The 13969-nt window shown below is 42.0% G+C and overlaps 1 long non-coding RNA gene across 1 annotated transcript in view; it reads left to right on the top strand.

Annotated features, from left to right (window-relative positions):
- Positions 1 to 13969, top strand: part of LOC106005665 — a 163622-nt gene that overhangs the window by 93921 nt on the left and 55732 nt on the right. The gene's annotated exons all lie outside the window — the stretch shown is intronic.

Genomic DNA, 13969 nt, shown 5'->3' with positions numbered 1-13969 from the left:
AGTGCCAGCAGGTGGTATTATTAGCAGTATTGTTTTAACCAAGTGACTGTGAATGTTCACAATAAGAGTTGCAACCTTTATGAGCCATGTGCTGGCATGTCCTGGCATGTCCTGGTTGTCAAGTTTCATTGCGTTTTGGTTCAAATGTTCCCTGCCTGTGTTTATTTCTGGTCACACCACACCTCCTGGGACTCTCTTTGTGGCTTTTGCTTAGCGCTGACTCAAGTTGCAGAAGACCTGAGGGACAGTAAAGGGAGGTCTGCAAGAAACTTCTCCAGTGGCTCCGCACTTCTGAGATGTTGAGACCACGAAGTTTCTGTAATACCAATTAACGGAGAATCTGTATGTCTGATGTAAGCGGTACAGTGAGGACCAGAAGCCCCTCACACAAGGAAGAGAACTTGAACTTTTTGTCAGAAATGTCAGCCTGCATTCAAATCTAAGGAAATCGCTAGTTTCTCTGTGGGACTTTGGACACCTCCTTCAATTCCTGATTTCTCCACCTACAAAACAACCATAATAATAGAAGGTTGTGTAAAGATTATACGAGGAAATGAGAGTACAATGTGCAATCCGTGGTCTAGTACATGGCAAGATGGCAATATCATTATTATTATTATTACTCTTAGCTGTTCTGAATATTATCTGTCATTAATTATGATTGACTAATACTATATGATACAGTTTGGAAGTTAAGATTAGAATCCATATTAATACTCATAGCCCATAATTAAGTATTAATAACAGTATTAATAGGTAATAGTAACAGATATTATTATTATACAGTGGCTGACCTTGCCAAGCCTCTTTTTCTTCATCTGGAAAGCAGAGGTATTAACCTGGACATTGGAAGAACCCCCAGTTCCCTAGTTTTTTTGTAAAGATGAGTGAAGGGCTTTGCATGGTACTAACCCATCAGCTTGGAATGGAGGATCACTCTTTTTAATAAAGGTGTGCATGCCCTTCTCAGGACCTCTATTAAGGAATTTGTCTTTTGCTGGTGAGCAAGTATGACTGTCCCATTCCAGCAGGTGGAAAGGTGGTGCTTCTAGCACTGCCTAAGAAGGATGGCTGGCTAAATGAGCAGAGGCGGGTTGCAGGCCTGAAGATATGCAAGTGAGAGACTGGACAGTCGGGCTGGCCTCCAGGAGAAGGTGGATCCTCAGGTTTGCATGTCCCAGTTTAGGCCTGGCACCATGATTTCTGTCCCACAGATCAGTGGCCACAGGGTACAGGCTGTGGTCTATACCAAAGGTATACCAAGGAGGAATGGCTTAGATGCTCAGTGCACCTGGAGGGTGTTTCTCTCCCTGTCACAGTCCGTAGGTCCCTCTTGGCTCTGGAAGAGGCACAGCCTGGATCTTTCTGACAGACTTGTAAGGACCATGCTGGCTTCTCCATAGTTTCTTTAGTCCAGGCCTTCAGGTACATGGATGTTTGACAGTCTGGCAAAGCCCATGGACTTTTTCCTGAGGAATGTTTTAAATCCATAGAGTATAATATCTGGGATTACAAAGGAAACCAATTTTATATCCATTTTTTTCCTTTAATTTGTAATCCTTTAATAGATGTGTTTCTGTAATAGTCTGTTAAATTGCAGGATTGAGAAAGGGACCTAAGAACAATCATAGTTTCGAAGCAGTGATGAGTAAAAATGGCGCTGTAAGATCTCTCTGACTTCTTTTAGTATAAAGTCATGGGTCCTGCTAATGCTACATTGGTTTGTTGCCTATACACAGAATTAAAGGAAGGGCTACGTTTCATTTAGAGATTAGTACAAACAAAAATGTTCTCCCTGTCCAGGTTCATAAACCCAGTGATGTGGAGTCTTGCCTAAGCCTGCTTTGCTCAGCTGACCTCTTTGTGTGCTATTGGAGGTCCTGACCTAACTTCCCATTGTCCTGCCACCTCCTTTTCACCGTGGACATCGGTGCAAACCCCGCATGCTCTCTGACCTTCAAGCAGCCCTCTGGGCCCATCATCCTGGTCGTACCAGATCTGCCTCTGCCACCCTAGGGTTTGATGGCCGAAGTTACCTTCTCTTTCAGCATCTTAGAAATAGCTGGATGTATTTCTAAAACTGTACTGTGCACAAGAGTCACGTGCAACACTTGTTGATGTCCAGGTTGCTGCCCCCGTGCTCTCAGTCTGGTTGCTGAGTACAAGCTGGGACCTTGTTTTCTATATTTTAAGGAACTCTCTCTATTCTTCTGAGGCACGTCTCCATGAACAAAAATGGCACTTCTGCTAAGGAACAAGCCTTTTCCAATTTGAAAACTATTATTTTTATTATTCTCTATTGTGAACGGGAGATGAATGGCCAGCCAGGGTGCAGTGGTGTGAGATACGAACAGGGAGGCAGCTGCAAAAGTGTGGAAGGAAGAAAGGAAGGAGGGGAGGAAGGGAAGAGACAGGGTTCCTGAAATGCCATTAAATCCTATGAGACAGACTGTTTATCAGCAGAATCCAGAAATAAATAGAAAATCACAAGAAGAAGGATGGGTTAATTTCGAAATTCAACAAATATTTATTGTGTGCCTATTATATTCTAGGGCAGGGGTTGTGCACTCAAAGCACACACAGGAACCAGGCAAGAAGGTGCTGATATAAAAGATTGAGGCCCTCTCTGTCTTCTGTTTACCCACTTTGAAGCATACAGTTCTGTGTAAGAAAAACAAGAGGCTGGGTTTAAAAATCCATGCCATCAAACCTTGGTTCGTGGTGTCAGGGATGACAGCTGTTCAAAACTGGAGAGTACATGTCCCTTGACTGTGTGTCCCATCTACTGGCTCCTGGGCCTGCTACCTGGCTTCTTGCTTTGGGGAGGCAGGGGGTCCTATCTATCGTATTCTCCCACTTCTTCAAGAAACGCTGAAATGTTGTGGGAAAGCTCTGCGAATAAATGTTGGCATCTGTTCTCGTTGCTATTTCTGCATAAGGAATTAACTTAAGACTTACCTACTTAACAAAAAAAGCACTTTGTTGTTCTCATGGACTCTTCTAGTATTTACAGGCAAAGTGATGAAGTCTCATTTTGGCTCCACCATCTCTGATGCCTCAGCTGGGAGGACTGGAAAACCAGGCACTGGAATCTCCAAAGGCCCATTTACTTACATGTCTAGTTCCTGGGTTGGGAAGACCTGATGGCTAGGATTGCCAGTTGGAACAACTACCTGTGGCTTCCCCATGTGGCCCGACTTCCTCCCATCATGACAGCCTCAGGATAGTGGGACTTACTCCATGTCAGCTTAGGGTTTAGAGTGCCAGTATCCCCACAGACAAAAAGAAAGCTCCGTGCCCTTTTATAACCCAGTCTTAGAAGTCATGCAGTCTCACTTCAGCCATACTGTATTAGTCAAAGTAGTCACAAGCTCACCAGGTTCAAGGCTTTACCTCTTGATGGAGTAGTGACAAGGTCACATTCTAGAAGAACACATGGGCCAGGAGATAGTGTTGCAAACATATTTGAAAAATATGATCTGCTGCAGTAGCTAATAAAATATTTTATTTATTTTTTAAAAAAAACCTTAATTTTAAAAATAAGTTAAGCACTGTTTAGACAACATCAAATAAAGCAAGTCTATAGGCTAGACAGAACAGGGGGCCACTCGTTTTAGACCTCTGATCTAAGGTATAAAAATTCAGAGATGATTAAGATTTGGCTCTTCTCTTTCAGGAACAGCATATAGTGTAGATTTTTAGAATTTCTATGAACTATGTATTCACATTTCATGTATCCTTGTTGGAGCTGGAGAGGCATTGCACGGGGGGAAGGCTGAATCTAGGTGGTACTGTAAATGAGAATAACCTGGAAAATGGACCCTCCCAGTCTCACCTCCAGGAGGTTTATTCTATATCCAGAGGAGGAATATATGGCATTTTTTAAAATGCTTCTGAGGTTCAGAAACATGAACTCCCTCTTGCTCCCTTGAGAAGGGAGTAGTACTTGAGAAGTACTGTTCAAAACACACTTTCACATTGTAATTGGTACTTGTGAATTCAGAGGTCATTCCTATGTGATGTTGCCTAAATTCTTCAGTTGCCTGTGAATCACATGTAGCTCTGCACCCAGAATGACCCATTCCTTTCTACTCTCTGTCCTTTGCTTCCCTCTATCCCTAATGATCATCCCTTTCCAAATATGTTGGGAAATTGACTTGAAGATTGAAAAATAACTTAAGAAATATCCAGTAGCCCAGATAAGGACATGTGCTTTATAGTTATATTATTGTTTTCTAATCCCATTTGTAGAAACAGTGACCTTGGAAAAATTCTAGAGGGCCTCCTCATCACTTTCTTCCCAGCCACCATGTATATGGAAGGATGCAACTAAAAATCTCAGTCCTTCTTATCACTTAATAAGGGACCTTTTGCATTGTTAAATGCCACTCCTTGTTACTTTATTTACAACCTGTTCCCCAACTCACATAATGTGCCTTGCAAGGTCTGGTCATCCCATAACCTGATTCAGAATGTTATACCTCAAATATTCTGTGCCCATCACCATGATCCTATGTTCTAGGTATGTTAGGAAGGTTCACTTTCCTTGTCCAACATTAATTGTATAAACAAGGTGGCATCCCAGTAGCTCAATCCCAGATCCCTCAACACTGGCAGGTATCCAGGGAGGTGTGCGATCGCAGCCTCTGTCTGAGCTTACCTTTGCAGGTAGTGGGGCAAGTATGTGGCATTAAAGAACAGGAAGGCCAGCAAGTGTTGGTAATTGTTTAACTCTTCCAGTGGCACACCTCTGAGTACATGGACCACACCTGCAGACCTGGCAGGACGTGCCGTGCATGACTGGACAGAGGTGCTTGGTACATTTGGAGCCAAGGAATGGGTTTAGGCGGGAGCCCAGGGCTGACAGGGAGCCCAGCCCCAGCCTGCTTGAAATCATAGTACTCAGAATGCCCGTGGTTGAGGGAGGCAGCTGCTCATTAGCTAGATGAAATCAACCAGCCATGTCACTTTTTGCGACCTCAGTGTCCTCATCTCTGTAGTGGGAGCTTAAGCATAGGATCCCTCAAATGCCTTTCAGCTCTGACATGCTCTGTTGCAGCATTCTCAAACTAAAGGAACCATCAGAATCACTTGGCAAGCTTGATAATACACACGTTGCTGGGCCTCACCCCTAGAATTACTGATTCAGAAGGTCTGGGGTAGATCGCAAGAGCTTGCATTTCTAGCAGTTTCCAAGTGTAGTTAAGCTCATGGTTTGGGACCACGAGTTGGGAACCACTGTTCTAATTGATGATGCCTGACTATGCATTGAGGGTCTTCCTGAGTCACTCTATGTAGCTTCCAGAGGAGGACTCCTTTCTTCACAGAATGAGTGAAGCTTTGTTTCCTGAATTTTCCCACCCTTTGGTATTGCTTCTCCCACTAGACTGACTATCTTTGGAACACCAGAGTTTGAAATGAAAAATCAAATGAGACATAGCTCATTTGGCCAGGTTCAGGGGCTTTATTTTATTCCATTGTGTGTCTTATGACTTGCCTAGTTCTCATTTGAATAAGAGAAACACTGGAGAAGTATTTGTTGAGTGATACATAGGCTTTTTGGAAGGGAGGAGATTAGAAATTGTGTTTAAATGAGGTTTATCTGCAGATTACAGTTGTCAGTGTCAAGGGGTCCTTGCTGCAAATCTTGCAGGGACCGGACTGGCAATGTAATAGTGTAGATCTGCTATACGTAAGGCAATAGGGAAGAGTGAGTTTGTGGTGAAAAGAAGAGGGCAAGTGTTTTAAAGAACTTCAGATGTTTTCAGCATTTAATTGGCCAAATTGGAGCTCTTACAGGTTCCAGTCTATAACTGTGCCTTTCCAGTATATGCATTCCATAGAGACAAGAAAGAGATGAGAGTTGTTGAACATTTACTGAGCTTATTAATTAACTTGCATTGCCTTCATTCATATTGCTTATAATCTAATTTGAAATACTTTCCTCATGGACAATGTGACATCTGTGTTACAAAATAGTATGACTTTAGTCAGCAGGAGAAATCCACAGGCAAGAAACTGGGGGCAGCCTCTAGTTGCCAGCAAAGACTGAGGCCCGCACCTTCTAGACTGAGCTTAGATGTGGATTCCTCCCCAGTCTAGCCTTCCAGTGAGACTGTGAATGGTCCTAGTACATTGATCATAGCCTTCTAAGAGACGGTGAAACAAAGGAATACCAGCTAAATCATACCAAGATTCCTGAGCCACAGAAACAGGTAATAAATGTGTGTTGTCTTGAGCAGCTAAGTTTTGTTATAATTCTTTATGCAACATTAGATATCAAACACAGAGCCATTTGTTAACATCAAATGTTGCTTAGGATAGTCAGCATTTGGAAAACTGAAGGCATAGACCACGCTCAGTGGTGTCCAGGAGCTGGGCTTGGACCAACTCATGACAGCTGGTTATATCCATCTCTTTCTAGCTCTGCATTCAGGGATGTCATGTTAATGACTTAAAATCAATATGATTGCAATATTTATTCAGTGAAAATCTGCAAACACAATCATTTTGAGATACATTTTACTATCACACCTCTGTCCTTCAAAAACTCTGTAAGCCCTAAAACTCCCTTTATTTTTGGCAAACACCAGTACCCTGGTAAATTAGTGTATTGGTTATCAGAAGCAGTTTTTCACTAGTGGAATTGGGGTTCCATTGTGTTCCAGCCATTTGTGGCTTGCTTGGGTTTACTATACAGGGCTCTCCTCTTTGCATGAACTGAGTAGGTGAGTCCAAGAGTCTGCAAACTTTTGAACAGCACCTGCAGCTTAGGAATACAGAATGGTCCTGACTCTAGCGGTCTTGCTTGCCTGACTTGGGCTGAGTTCTGCTACTGGAATATTTTTTCATCCATTTTAAGTGAATTTTCTGGGTAAGGATCTATAGAAATATTTAGCAGAACAAAGAAAGAAGTGAAGAATTTCTAGCACTTGGTACCCACTTGCAAATAAATAGCTGTACTTGGGACAAATTTCTCCCTTAGAATTGCTTTTCTTGTTCCATAGTAACTGGTGCGGTTATTAAGGGGCGATGGGCTCCCTTATCTCTAATTATTAAAGCTAACTATACTACTAAAAAAGGAAGTAGTAATTGTGAAAGATCAAATTGACTTAGGTCAACTTGAGGTATCCATCATTAATAGCATTCATAACATATAGATATTGCTATAAATCCTCATTTTACAGTCGAGAAATTTAGAGGGTAGGCCTGGCAGTCATCTAACTGAGTTTATGAAGCTCGCATATGACAGAGTTAAAGGGCTCCAAATCAGCTCTGCCCTGTCATGTTTCTAACTCTGGTGGAGCTTGCCCCTCCCTTCTTTCAGTGTTATAGTCTGAAAACCTTACAGGGGAAATTTTGGGGAAGGAAACTCCACAGGCTCAAATTTCACAGGCTTCCCTGGCAGGAAATCCTCACTAACCTTGAACCTCAGGGTCATCTGCTTTGCTTAAAACATCCCTTTTCCATTTCCAGTTAAAAGAACAGCTCTGTTCACTATCCCTTGCTTATTGTGCCCTTACAGCATCTCAGGTCCCCATTATTGCTACCTGAAAATCCGATCCCCCAAATAATAAGTCCTCCAAATTCAGGCAGTATCGATCCTCCATAACTAATTGCTACACTGACATTTCTAATATTAAAAGGTCTTCTTTTTAAAGAAAAATTGGGCCAATGCCTTAGGAGTCAGTCTTGCCATCTCAGAATGCCCTAGAAGTTGCTATCACTGTGGCTGCCACCAGGATCCCTACACATAAATAACCAGACTGTAGGTGTTGAGCCCTGGGACCCACACCCTGTTGCCCAGGGGAAGTCATTATTTCAGGGCTTTTCACTGTGTATCTGTGCATCTCTTTGTCAGCTGCACCTGGGGGAGAAATGCACCTAATTTCATGTATGAGGCATGCATGAGAGGTAGAAACAATAGCAGAGAGGTAGAAACAATCCGCGATCAAACCATAGTTTTGCCTTTTACAAACTGGATAATCCTGGGCAAATTGCTTAACCGTTCTATGCTTGTTTCTTATCTGTGAAATGGAAGTATTAGTACTGCACATCTCATAAGTTATTGCGAGGATTAAATAAGACATAAAAAGTGCTTGGAATGGTGCCTGATACACAGAAGTGCTCAGCTATTGTTACTTATTACAATAGGTGGTTCTGCGTTCCACTGCTCAGTTATTGTTACTTATTACAATAGGTGGTTCTGCGTTCCACTGCTGCTTCCTGGAATTGCTCATGCATGATGGAAAGGATGACTTTTTTGCTCTCCTCCTGGCACTCAGTCTGGTTTTTAGCTCATTCAGCATGTCTTTCATATTCTAGGAGTTTTGTGTTACCTAGCTGTGTCTGTGCAACAGATCTCTCCAAACTGAGCAGCTTAAAATAATACATATTTTTCTTTGTCTCAATTTTTGTAGGTTGGAAATCCAGGAATAACTTAACTGGGTGGTTATGGGTTTTGCTCTGTCGTGAGGTCAGTCAGTCTGTCCTTTCGGTTGCAGTCATCTCAGGGCTTGGCTGGAACATCATGTGTTTCCAAGCTCACTCACATGGATGCTAGCAGTCCTCTGTTCCTTGCAACTTGAGTCACCCCACAGGCTGTCTGAATATCTTCATGGCATGGCACCTCTCTTGCTCTAGAGCAAGTAATGAGAGAGAGAGAGAGAGAGAGAGAGAGACTCCAACACAAAAGCCTCAATCTTTTTATAACCTGATATCAGAAGTGACATCTTATAACTTCTGGCATATTCTGTTCACTAGAAGCAGGTCACTAAGTCTAGCTCATATTGAAGGGGTGGGAATTAGGCTCTACCTCTTGTGGGGACAAGGACCAAAAAAATAGTGAAAATATTTTTAGAACCATCACCAGTGTCTTTCACAATCCTAAAGACCTTGGAAGTCTGAGACTTCATGTGTACTTGGGAGATCAGCTAGCATCGCTGCCTCAGTTGACACGCAAGGAAAGAGGAATGCAGTGACTTGTCCAAAGTCACACAACTAGCTGCCCGCAGAGGTGGGATCCAGTTCTCCTCCTGTTGCTGTGTGTAACCACACGTGGTTTCCAGGTGATGTTGCTGGAGTTACTCCATTGATTTACCATGGCATAGCCTGATAACCTAGGGTACTGAGAGATCAGAATTTGTATGTGGTTCCTTTAGACCAATATGTCAGTAAACCCATGTGTGGTAAGCAATTATGGCATAAGATATACACCATATTCCCAAGTCTGGGTATGAGTAAAAGAATGTAAACTATTAAGTATTTCTATTTTGATTACATGTTGACATGTGATAATATTTTAGATGTATTGGGTTAAGTAAAATATTAAAATTCACTGTCCTCATTTCATTTTACTTTCTAAAAAATGTGGTTACTAGACAATGTGAAATTTCATACGTGGCTTGCATTGTATTTCTCTCGCACGGTGCTGCTCTAGACTAGCCAAACCAACATGCTCATTCTCTCTTTGGTCTGTCAGGGTTATGTCAATGCCTCCAGTCTTGTTTCTGGCCGAGGTACTCGGGTCATTGAAACATAGGCTGCTCGTAGGCCTCTCTGTCCCAGCTGAAGTGACCGCAGAGTCTGCAGAGTGGGTGCCTATGATTTCCTAAGTCTCTACTTTTAGATCTTTCTGAAGCGTGTTAATAACTGAGGGTATCCTGGGCAACCTGTGGCAAGGGTTTCTGATGTCTAAGATGGTCTGATGAGTCAAAACTCCCTGAGGATTGAACTTCCACCAAAAAGCAGCTGGTTTCCAAAATTCTCCTTTCTCTTTTGAAAGACCATGGCAGACTAACCCCAGCTAGACCGATTACATACTGTTCCTTCACTCCTTTCTTTCCATATCTTTTCTTTTCTTCTTCTTCTTCTTTTTTTTTTTTTTTTTAAACTGTGAGTCAGCATAGACAAATTCAAGCCCAGATTTAGTCTTGAAGACTATTGTAAATAAAGTGACCGGTTACGTCTCCCTGGCTGAACTGAACATCCGAACGTTTGGAAGGTGGCTAGAGGGAGATCGAAAGACAGACAACGCAGGGTCTCACCATTCATTGAGCAGGTTTCCAGCTTCCTCTTCTGGAGAGTATTATATTTAGGAGATCTGCTTGCTCAGGATTCTGGGTTGTAATTTGTCCGTGTCTGGGGAAGATAAATCTCTCTTGTGTGTTGATTCAAAGTGGTTAGTCTGCTTACTCTTTCCAAACAGCTTCCAGCTCGGACTCCTCTCCTCTCATTGATCAATGAGGGAGCCATGAAGCCTCTTGCAGGCCTCTGCCCCCAGTCACCCTTCTTGTTGACATTCCAAACTGTTAAGCTCACAAATGTACTGGGAGGACAGTAGCTCGAGGACACTTATTCCCTTAGAGAGAATCCTTGACTTTCACGGTATGTGACTTCGTTATTTTCCCATCCTTGGAAGGGCTTGACATTGTTTCAGAAAACAGTGTTGATTTGGGGAATGTCGTTCCCAGTTGCTCTCTCAGTGACCCATGCCATTCAATGTCTTCATTCCCCTCCAAACCTTTTTTGGAATGAGGCAGAATATTATATAAATAAATAAATACAGCTGCCTCCGATGTAAAAGGAGGTTGGGTAGTTTGAGGATTAGTCCCCTCTCGGACACTTGAAGGAAGATAAGGGCTGAAAAGAGAAAAGCTGCTGTGTTCTAAATATAAATGAGAGCACTGCGTAGACAAGGACCATTAGGTAAATATAGTAAATTATGAGGGATCGGTCTTTGATGGCTTATGATGGGATGGAGGCACAAATCAGTACTTCTGCTTTTTTTTTTTTTTTCCCCCAACTGCCATTGTCAATTCCGCAACAGTTGTTACCTATCATTGATGGTTGTGGCCACAAAGGGATGCTGAGATCTGCTAAGGAGGGCTAGGATCAAACCAGGGTTTATGTGAGTCCGAGTAGAAGGGGAGTAAAATAAGGAAGATGGTTTGGGTCAGAAAACACATCTCTTCCCCACAGGAGAATTTTTCAGAAAGTGATGTTTTTGTAATAACAAGTTGGGATCCAGTTTATTAAGGCTTTTGGTTACAAAGAACAGAACCATGTCTGTGTCAGGTAATGGAGGGTGCCCTTTAGTTACCATGGCTACAAGGCATGCCGAAGTTAGTGCCTCTCTTAGGCTAAGACAGCAGTTTTCAACTGGGGGAAATTTTGCCCGGTGGGATGGGATGGGGGGGGGGAGGATACTTGGCAATGTCCAGAGAGATTTTTGATTGCCATACATAGGAGGATGCTGCGGGTATCTAGTGGGTAGAGGCCAGGAATGCTGTTAAACATCCTGCAATGATTAGGACAACTCTTGACAACAAAGGATTATCCAACCCCAAATGTTAATAGTGCTAACATTGAGAAACTCTAAACTAGGGAAAGAAGTACCCCCACCTCCCTACTCTCCTTCCCCATGCCTATGCTCTGGAGGACTTCTGTAAAGACAAAGGCAAAACATGATGTTTTCCTCACATTCATAAGAAAGTTTGTTGAACAAAAGGCAGTTTCAAGATAAGAGAAGCTATTGAGACACAGCCAGCAGTGCTGTTGGCTGTAACACTGTTGTTTAGATTCAGAGAACAGACATTGGGTTTTAACAGACTCTCACCTGGAAATGATCATGCAAAGGCAGAATTATTAAGCACTATAACTGAGACAAGGGCAAGACTCCCTCATCCCTAAAGATCTGAAGTAGTGTGGACACCCACCTGCCTGGGATCGGTAGGAAAATGTCCTCCAGGGTGAGCGGGCAGGAAAGGAAGTCCCAGAGAGATATACTGCCTCTCTAAGCCACTGATGACTTCAACTCCAGATTTTATATATTTTTTTAAGATTTTATTTATTTATTTGACAGAGAGAGAGAGCACAAGCCAGGAGACAGAAGGAGAGGGAGAAGCTGACTCCCCGACTGAGCCACTCAGATGCCTAAGAGTCTATGTTCCAAAACATTTTAGAAATGACTCAATAACATGCTCTATAGAAAAATAGTGATGCACCATTTAAAGACTTCTTAAAAACACTGCTTATAACATTATTTGCTTCTGTACCATCTTGACCATAATAAATAGATAAAAAGAGGCTCTGGCAGGAGAACAGCTAATAGGGAGGAGAACGGGATCAGGATACTTGTTACCCTGCCTCCGCCCGGCCTTGTCACCAACTTCCTCGGCCATTGCTCCAGGACTCCATGATTATGGCTCCGTCATGGTTTCAGTTCTGCATGGGCTCTGCCAACCCAACTTTCTGTAACTTCAGGTCTAGGGGTGGTAACAGCTTGTGGCTATTGCTAGTCTCAGAGTTCCTCAACACCTTTCGTTGCTTCCATTAAGACCACCCACATCTGGGCACCTGGTTGGCTCAGTCGGTTAAGCATCTGCCTTCAGCTCAGGTCATGATCCTGGAGTCCCAGGATGGAGTCCCGCATTTGGCTCCCAAATCACGGAAGAGTCTGCTTCTCCCTCTGACCCTTTCTCTTCTCATGCTTTCTCTCTCTCAGATAAATAAATAAAATATTTTTTAAAACACCCACATCTTACAGAGCAACAGGAACCCTCATTCATTGTTAGTGGGAATACAAATATGGTATAGCCATTTTAGAAGAGAAGCAGTTTCCTACAAAGTTGAGTATAAAATCACTGTATGATTCAGCTATTGTGCTCCTATATATTTACTCAAATCAGGTGAAAACTCCTGTACACACAAAAACCTGCACATGGAGCAGGTTTATTCATAATTGTCTCAAATTGAAAACATCCAAATTGTCCTTTACGGGTGAATGGATGAACTGTGATACATTCAGAAAATGGAATATTATTCAGTCATTTTTTTAAATGAGCTATCAAGTCATGGAAAGGCATGAAGGAAACTCGAATACATATTAGCTAAATGAAAGAAGCCTGTCTGATAAGGCTGCATATACTGTGATTCCAATGACATGACATTCTAGAAAAGACAAAGCTATACCAGTAAGGATAGATCAGTGGTTGCCAAAGGTAGGAGGGAGAGAGGAAGGGATTGTAGGTGGAGCACAGGTGATTTTTAAAGCAGTAAACTATTCTTTATGATACTGCAGTGGTAGATACATGTCATTATGTACTCGTCAAACCCACAGAATATAAAACACAAAGGGTGAGCCTTAATGTTAACTTTGAATTTTAACTAATAATGATGTATCAGTACTGATTCATCAGTACATGGACCACACTAATGCTAGATGTTACTGGGGAAACTATGTCGGGCAGAGGAGGTAGATGAGAATTCTTTATATTTTCAGCTCAATTTTTCTCTAAACCTAAAATTGCTCTAAAAAATAAGGTGTATTAGTTAAAACATTAATTAAAGGACTATATCTACACATACATATGTTTATATAATAAGATGTGTGTGTGTATATATATAGTATGTAATATATATAAATATATATAGTATATAATGTATATTATATACACACGTTTTTATATAAATTATGTATATATATATACACACACACACGCATAAAGTGAAAAGAAAAAAAAAACACCTTCCCCAGATCTTTGTGCACAGTCACATATTAATTTCTCTTCAGTTAAGCATCTTCCAGAGAAATTCTGTTTCCTACCCAGTCTCTGATCATTATAACTTATATCAAAAGGGCATTGTGAGGGATGCCTGAGTGCTCATTCTAAAAGCATCTGCCTTCCACCCAGGTCATGATCTCCGGGTCCTGGGATCAGCCCTGTGTCAGGCTCCCTACTAAGTAGGAAGTCTGCTTTTCTTTCTCCCTCTGCTCCTCTCCCCTACCTGCCACCTGTGTGGGTGCTCTCTCTCTCTCAAATAAATTTTTAAAAAATCTTTTTTAAAAAGGCATTGTGAAAAATAGAGAAAAGAGGTAAAATGAAGACACTAAAAATGTTGCTCATAAAATGCATGTTAGAAGCCAAAATACTGGTGGATCTTTATCAATTCTGAAAATTTAATTAAC

The sequence above is a fragment of the Mustela putorius genome, unplaced genomic scaffold, assembly GCF_011764305.1.
Source record: "Mustela putorius furo isolate JIRA1106 unplaced genomic scaffold, ASM1176430v1.1 tig00000874_pilon_pilon_pilon, whole genome shotgun sequence".
Lineage (NCBI taxonomy): Eukaryota > Metazoa > Chordata > Mammalia > Carnivora > Mustelidae > Mustela > Mustela putorius.
This window is presented reverse-complemented; position numbering and strand designations above follow the sequence as displayed.